Below are 6,000 nucleotides of genomic sequence, written 5' to 3' on the forward strand. Positions count from 1 at the left end.
GTCTGGGGAAGTAAAAAGATAAGGGAAGTTCCAAAAAGGATTTTTATATGCTAAAGGAGACTCAAAGGACAGTGGAGGGCAGACCCAATATTTAAAATGTAATTTCAGGGGCGTCTGGGTGGCTCAGTGGTTAAGCGTCTGCCTTCAGCTCAGGTCATGAACCCAGGGTCCTGGGATCGAGTCTCCCGCATCAGGCTCCCTGCTCAGTGGGGAGCCTGCTTCTTCTTCTCCCACTCCCCCTGCTTTTGTTTCCTCTCTTGCTGTGTCTCTCTCTGTCAAATAAAGTCCTTAAAATGTAAATTCAAAATGTTTAATTAATCGTTGGCCACTAATTATGCTAACAAAATCTTGCAATAGCAGATATTAAAAGATAAATATCTTTTAGATAAAGCTATTATGGAATTTATAATTCTGTGACATTTCTAGGATTTGATCTTCATCAGTGATGGAGGATTTCACACCTGGCTAAGCAGCATTGTCACTTGCTGTACATGTTAAAAATATTGATTCCTAGTGTTCCCATCTCCTCTCACCTTGCCCCTCCACGTATATACCCCAAGTATAAAGTACTCTCATTTCAAAATATGAGAACCTCTTAGTTAAGCCATGGTAAATAAATAAATAAATAAATAAGTAAGTAAGTAAGTAAGTAAGTAAGTAAGTAAGTAAGTCTGTTACTGCCCCTCATTTGTCTCTCCTGAGACAGAAATTATGGACTATACCAAATAACTGTGAGATTCCTGACTCTACTTAGAACTCCTCAAGGATGTCAATATCCCCAGTGCTTAGCACAGAGTTTAATGGGCATAAGGTCCAGCATACATTTATTGAATTGACAAAGTAAAAACATAAAGAATAAACAAGTGTCTTGTCTTAACAGCAGCTTGCTCCTTTTCCTGGGTGTGATGAGACATGGCCACGGAAAAGGCAGCCCGGCAACACGTGCTCAGAAAGCAAGCTCTGGAAGTTCTGACTAGGAGAGAATCTCTGGAAGGCTTTGTTAAAGAAAGAGCCCTTAATAGATGTAAATTTGGATAGATAAAATGCAGGTACACAAACATTCCTGACTGTGGAATCTGCAAGACCTAATCTGTAGTCACTGAAATGAGTTCTCAGTTTGAAAGACAATATAGACCCCGTCTAAAGGGGGCATTTGTGATTACAAAACTGAAGAAAGAAACATTGAAATTCAGAGAACTTTGAATTTGAAGGTGGGATGTGTATAACATTAAAAAGGCCAAGTTTATTTTATAAATGTTAATTTTAAAAATGTGTAACTGAACAAATACTCAGGACACAGCCTTGAGAGTTCACCACATATACCCAACAGAGAGCAAAAGTAAATTGCTAGCTTGCCAAAGCAGGTTTTTTTGGGAGAGAGTAAATGATGTCCTTTTTACCTGCTTCTACTAATGTTCAGAAGTGATTAGACAAGCTCAGGAATATGTCATTTCTGATAAATTTTCATTGCTATATATATATATATATATATATTTATTTTAGCCCTTCAGCCTTATTTGGCAGGCAGTTAAAGAATTACTTCTAAATAAATGAAAATATCTTTGCTGACTTTTTTTCCTGTTTATGAGTTCAGTCCAAATACTGGACCCTTATTTTTCAGTTTCATATAAACCTTTTGAGGAAACTCATCTGCTTTTATGATGTCACCCAGCCTCTGTTTTTTGTTGTTTTTTTTTTTTTAAAGATTTTATTTATTTATTTGACAGAGAGAGATCACAAGTAAATGGAGAGGCAGGCAGAGAGAGAGAGAGAGAGAGAGAGGGAAGCAGGCTCCCTGCCGAGCAGAGAGCCCAACACTGGACTCGATCCCAGGACCCCGAGATCATGACCTGAGCCGAAGACAGCGGCTTAACCCACTGAGCCACCCAGGCGCCCCCAGCCTCTGTTTTTAATAACTCCCAAATCTACACCAATAGTTTATCCAATTTTACATCCACATCTACAATAATTTAAATTACTTAATATATTGGGTATTTAAATTGTAAAAACTTACAAGTTGAAATCTGAGTTCATCATTGTTTTCCTTTTTTTCTCATTACTAATAACCTCATTATCTTTTGGATAACATAGACGTCTAGCTTTTGAAACCTATGTCATTATTTTTCCTTCCAATCTCATCAACTTTTACTGACTTCCCAATTCTCAGTAATATTTTAAGCTGTCAATCCTTGAATCTATTACTATTTGGTTCACATCACCTTGCATATTTTGTTACACGAATGATCAAAACTAATATTTAGCAAGCACTTATTATAGTAGTAGTAGGGTGTGCTTCATCAAAATGAATGTAAAAATGGGGCACCTGGGTGGCTCAGTTGGTTAAAGCATCTGCCTTTGGCTCAGGTCATGATCCCAGAGTCCTGGGATCCAGCCCCATGTCGGTCCCCCTGCTCACAGGGAGCCTGCTTCTTCCACTCCAACCCCACTCATGCTCTATCTCTATCTCTTTCAAATAAATAAATAAAATATTTTTTAAAAAACTAATAAAAACACTGAGGAAAACATGTGCCAGCCTTTTCACATGGAAGCAGGAAATTATGTTCATTACAGTGGTCAGGAAAGACCTTATAGCATCTTCATTCTCACTAAGATAAAAGATCAACAAATAGTTTTTTAATAGCAATTTAACTCCACTATAAGGACCACAGTATTGCCTATAAGGGAATATAGTAGTATTGCCTTGGAAATCATCTCTACGTGTTTCCAATTGTAATGAAGTCCTGAAGATATCGTTTTTACCCCTATATGCTTAATAGTATATATTTCCTTAGTTTATAGGAGACCTCCATAGGGGCGAAGGCACTAATTGCTTTTTATGCTGCTCTCCAGCACTTTGAACAGTAACTGGAGAGAACCGTTGGGCTTGTCCCCTGGCTCACACTGAGGAACCACTGTCTTCTATAGCAGAAAGAGCCTAAGCAGAAAGAAGCTATAGGAACACCATTGCTCAAAGCAAACCAAGCAGGGACTCTCCTCTAAGTTTCTTGGGTTGCTTAAGTCCCATGTATTCTCCTCCAACTACTAAGTAGGAGACAGTACAGGGGTAACCCACTAATAATGGTAATAGGTTTCTTCCAGGTAAAAAAAATTTTTTAATGTAAATTTTCTTGCAGACCATAGGTTTTGTGTATTTGTTAAGTGAATGAATAAATGGGAATGAGTGTGATTTTCTATGGTATATAATGGTTTTAGGGTTTTCTATATACAGTATTGTGTCATGTGCAAATAGTATAAAATTTACTCCTTCCTTAAAAATTTGGATGCCTTTTATTTCCTTTTCTTGTCTAATTGCTATGGCTGGGATTCCCTGTACTATGTTGAGTAAAAGTGGTAAGAGTGGACATTCTTGTCTTGTTCCTGGTTTTAGAGGAAAAACTCTCAGTTTTTTTTACCTTTGAGTATGGCATTAGCTATGCGTTTTTCATATATGGCCTTTATTATAGTAAGGTATGTTCCCTCTAAAACTACTTTGTTGAGAATTTTATATCAATGAATTTTATCCCATGAATGGATATTGTACTTTGTCAAATGCTTTTTCTGTGTCTATTGAGATGATCATATTTTTTTCCTTTCTCTTGTTAAAGTAATATATCATATTGATTGATTTGTAATAAATTCCACTTGATTGTGTCGAATGATTTTTTTTAACGTATTGTTGGATTCAGTTTGCTAATATTTTGTTGAGGGTTTTTGCATCTTTCTTCATCAGCAATATTGGCCTACAATTTTCTTTCTTCATAGTATCCTTTCCTGGTTTTGGTATGAGGATGCCGACCTCAAATACTGAATTAATTTCTTTCTTTCTTTTTTTTTTTAATTAAGATGTTATGTATTTATTTGACAGAGATCACAAGTAGGCAGAAAGGCAGGCAGAGAGAGAGTGGGAAGCAGGCTCCCCGCTGAGCAGAGAGCCTGATGCCTAGGGTTCGATCCCAGGACCCCAAGATCATGACCTGAGCCGAAGGCAGAAGTTTAACCCACTGAGCCACCCAGGCGCCCCTAACTCTTCTTTAATTGTTTGATAGAATTCCCCTGTGAAGCCATTTGGTCCTCAGCTTCTGTTTGTTGTGAAATTTTTTTTTTTAAGATTTTATTTATTTATTTGACAGACAGAGATCACAAGTAAGCAGAGAGGCAGGCAGAGAGAGAGAAGGAAGCAGGATCCCCGCTGAGCAGAAAGCCCGACGACGACGTGGGGCTGGATCCCAGAACCCTGGGATCATGACCCGAGCCGAAGGCAGAGGCTTTAACCTGGTAAGCCACCCAGTGAATTTCTTGATTACTGATTCAATTTAATTGCTAGAAATCAGTCTGTTCAAATTTTCTATTTCTTCCATTCAGTTTTAGGAGGTTATATGCTTCTAGGAATTTACCCATTTTTCTAGATTGTCTAACTTGTTGACATATAATTCTTCATAATATTCTCTTATAATTATTTGTATTTCTGTAGTGTTGGTTGTTATTTCCCCTTCTTCATTTCTGATTTTATTTATTTGAGTCCTCTCTCTTTTTTCTCTGTGAGTCTGGTTATAGGTTTGCAATTTTATTGATCTTTACAAAGAACCAACTCTTGTTTCATTGCTGTATTATTTTTTGTTTTTATGTTTGTTTGTTTTGTTTTTGTTTTTGTCTTTATTTCATTTATTTATGCTCTAATCTCTATTATTTCCTTCTTTCTGCTGGCTTTCAGCTTTGTTTTTCTTCTGGTTCCTTTAGGTGTACAGTTAGATTGTTTGCAGTTTTGGGTGTGTTTTTGTTTTTGTTTTTTGCTTCTTGAGATAGGACTGTATTGCCATAATTTTCCCTCTTACTTTTGCTGCATTCTAAGGATTTTGAACCATTCTATTTTCATTTTCATTTGTTTCCATGTAATTTTTTTTATTTCCTTTCTGATTTCTTGGTTGGTCCATCTATTGTTTAATAGCATGTTATTTAACCTCCATGTATTTATGTTCTTTCCATATTTTCTTATGCTTCATTTCTAGTTTCATACCATTGTGATCAGAAACAGGTACGATATGATTTGTCTTTTTAAATTTATTGACACTTGATTTGTGCCCTAACATGTGATCTCTTTGGGAGAATGTTCCATGGGCCCTCAAAAAGAATATGTATTTTGCTATTTTTTTAAAGATTTTATTTATTTGTCAGAGATAGAGAGATAGAGGAAGTACAAGCAGGGGAATCAGCAGGCAGAGGGAGAAGCAGGCTTCCTGCTGAGCAAGGAGCCTGATGTGGGACTTGATTCCAGGACCCTGGGATTATGAACTGAGCCAAAGGCAGCTGCTTAACCAACTGAGCCACACAGATGTCCCTATTTTTGGATGGAATATTCTGAATATATTTGTTAGATCCATCTGGTCCAATGTGTCATTCAAAGCCACTGTTTTCTTGTTGATCTTCTGTCTGGATGATCTATCCATTGATGTAAGCAGGGTGTTAAAGTCCTCTACTATTATTGTACTACTGCCAATTTCTCCCTTTATGCTTGTTGATAATTGCTTTATGTATTTAGGTGCTCCCAGGTTGGGTACATAAATATTTACAATTGTTATATCTTCTTATTGGATTATTCCCTTTATGATTATGTTGTGTCCTTCTTTGTCACTTGTTACAGTTTTTTACTTTAAAGTCTGTTTTGGGGATGCCTGGGTGGCTCAGTTGGTTAAGCATCTGTCTTTAGCACAGGTCATGATCCCAGGGTCCTTGGACTCCTTGCTCAATAGGGAGCCTGCTTCTCGCTCTGCCTGCTGCTCCCCCTGCTTGTGCTCTCTTTCTCAGACAGATAAATAAATAAAATATTTTAAAAAAATAAGTCTATTTGGTCTGATACAAGTATTCCTGTAGAATTTGACTCTTTGAGGGAAATGTATATATACACAAAAGATTTATATATACAAAGGAAGATACACACACACACACACACACACTATATATATATATATATATATATATATATATATATTTTTTTTTTTTTTG

Source organism: Lutra lutra, chromosome 3, assembly GCF_902655055.1.
Source record: "Lutra lutra chromosome 3, mLutLut1.2, whole genome shotgun sequence".
NCBI lineage: Eukaryota > Metazoa > Chordata > Mammalia > Carnivora > Mustelidae > Lutra > Lutra lutra.